This window comes from Triturus cristatus, chromosome 4_1 (assembly GCF_964204655.1).
Source record: "Triturus cristatus chromosome 4_1, aTriCri1.1, whole genome shotgun sequence".
Taxonomy (NCBI): Eukaryota; Metazoa; Chordata; class Amphibia; order Caudata; family Salamandridae; genus Triturus; species Triturus cristatus.
The window spans coordinates 136,168,204-136,170,703 of NC_140585.1; the positions used below are offsets into that span (position 1 = coordinate 136,168,204).

At 39.6% G+C, this 2,500-nt stretch overlaps 3 non-coding genes across 3 annotated transcripts; all 3 read right to left on the minus strand.

The window, feature by feature from the left end:
• Positions 1–513: 513 nt before the first annotated feature.
• Positions 514–586, minus strand: TRNAR-CCU (transfer RNA arginine (anticodon CCU)). Its single transcript has one exon. It is a non-coding gene; the product is annotated as a tRNA-Arg (tRNA).
• A 794-nt stretch (positions 587–1,380) lies between these two features.
• TRNAR-UCG (transfer RNA arginine (anticodon UCG)) lies at positions 1,381–1,453 on the minus strand. The gene has a single exon. It is a non-coding gene; the product is annotated as a tRNA-Arg (tRNA).
• A 648-nt stretch (positions 1,454–2,101) lies between these two features.
• On the minus strand, positions 2,102–2,174 carry TRNAR-CCU (transfer RNA arginine (anticodon CCU)). Its single transcript has one exon. It is a non-coding gene; the product is annotated as a tRNA-Arg (tRNA).
• Between the last annotated feature and the right edge of the window lie 326 nt (positions 2,175–2,500).

Consider the following 2,500-nt stretch of genomic DNA (forward strand, 5'->3'; position numbering starts at 1 on the left):
ATATATTGAGTAGTTTATGAGTACGATATGCTTTTGTTTTCCTTTTTGCATACAAACCTCTTTCCTCATGCGTTTAAAGCTCATTTGTATTCTCTACATAGCTCTGGAAGTTTCCAGACGTGGAGTGAAACTGTTTTGAAAGTAGGACAAATTGCTCCTTCCTGCATATGCTAATTTTTCACACTCACATAGGTTGTATACGTTTTATGAATCCTGGCTTGACCTATTCAAGTAGCTGAAAGCCTGTCACCACCTCTAGAAACAAGATTCACACCAATCCAATTCAAATCATTTTTTCCAAAGGAATATGTTCTGGCCGGTCGAAAATGCATCTCACAAAAATAGGCATTTAAAAATATACTTGGCAGTTTCAGAACACTAACATGACTGTGAAGTGTACACAAGTAAAATGGGACCGTTTCAAAGTAACTAATCCCTCATAAACTTCTGAGAGGAAGCATGTAATAAATCTACCTAATTTTCTGGAAAAGATAGAGGGGGGATTTTTGTTTTCTCCTCAGATGGGACTCGAACCCACAATCCCTGGCTTAGGAGGCCAGTGCCTTATCCATTAGGCCACTGAGGCACACATGCATAGCTCTTTTCTAGAGACATTATTTAAATGTATTCTATGGTCAGACACCGGTGTGTGCACACAGGGCATTTCTCACTTCTCTCTATAAGTAAACTTCCCATTTTCATCCTCTTCCATCCCCGACTTTAACGCTCTCTTCTATGCTATAATGGAGACTTTGCAATTTTAGCAAGTGGAGAGAAATTGGAGAACCACTTTCGACTCCACACTTCTTCTTCACTTACTTCTTTTCTCAATATACTGGGCTTAGAAAATGGTATCAAGCCATCCTTATCATCAGCAGGACACGGAAAGAGGCACCAAGTCTCCTAACCAAGTTCAACCACCTCTGCAACTTAACCATTGCACTACAAATTAGGCAACGGGGGCATCAGCAAAGGCAGCCAATGTGCCGATCCTTTATACATTTTTTGTAGTACTTTTCTTACTCGGAGGCAAAATCAGCACTTTAACTGCCCAAATCATACAGACTTTACACATGTAGCACTCTATGCACACATAGGCACACACCTTGCAGTTCTTCTACACACACTTAAGCTAAAAACCCATTCTGTCACGTCAAAATTCTGCAAACCTATTACATATTCAGTGCGTCGGCATAGAAGCACTTTTTAATGCCACTAAAATGCACAAGTAGTTAGACTGAAGATGCAACCTGAATGAGTTTACAGTATGTACTCCACTTTATTAATGAATAGTAATGAGAAAGTGAGGACTACAAGAGTATTGGAAAAGACTTTTTCCACTCTGAATGTAAAGCAGATTGTGTGACCATTGGCCAAAAATGACCACGAAGGGACTCGAACCCTCAATCTTCTGATCCGAAGTCAGACACCTTATCCATTAGGCCACGCGGTCATCCGTTCACCTGAGATGATTTTTATCATGTAGGTGGTATGCATGGATGGAGAACATATTATTGAAAGGTATTCAGGTTTACATCCCATAGTGTTCTTTCAGCTCTTTTCGCTGGAAGCACTTTTTTGGAATCTATATATTGAGTATTTTATGAGTACGATATGCTTTTGTTTTCCTTTTTGCATACAAACCTCTTTCCTCATGAGTTTAAAGCTCATTTGTATTCTCTACATAGCTCTGGAAGTTTCCAGACGTGGAGTGAAACTGTTTTGAAAGTAGGACAAATTGCTCCTTCCTGCATATGCTAATTTTTCACACTCACATAGGTTGTATACGTTTTATGAATCCTGGCTTGACCTATTCAAGTAGCTGAAAGCCTGTCACCACCTCTAGAAACAAGATTCACACCAATCCAATTCAAATCATTTTTTCCAAAGGAATATGTTCTGGCCGGTCGAAAATGCATCTCACAAAAAATAGGCATTTAAAAATATACTTTGCAGTTTCAGAACACTAACATGACTGTGAAGTGTACACAAGTAAAATGGGACCGTTTCAAAGTAACTAATCCCTCATAAACTTCTGAGAGGAAGCATGTAATAAATCTACCTACTTTTCTGAAAAAGATAGAGGGAGGATTTTCGTTATCACCTCAGATGGGACTTGAACCCACAATCCCTGGCTTAGGAGGCCAGTGCCTTATCCATTAGGCCACTGAGGCACACATGCATAGCTTTTTTCTAGAGGCATTATTTAAATGTATTCTATGGTCAGACACCGGTGTATGCACACAGGGCATTTCTCACTTCTCTCTATAAGTAAACTTCCCATTTTCATCCTCTTCCATCCCCGACTTTAACGCTCTCTTCTATGCTATAATGGAGACTTTGCAATTTTAGCAAGTGGAGAGAAATTGGAGAACCACTTTCGACTCCACACTTCTTCTTCACTTACTTCTTTTCTCAATATACTGGGCTTAGAAAATGGTATCAAGCCATCCTTATCATCAGTAGGACACGGAAAGAGGCACTAAGTCTCCTAACCAAG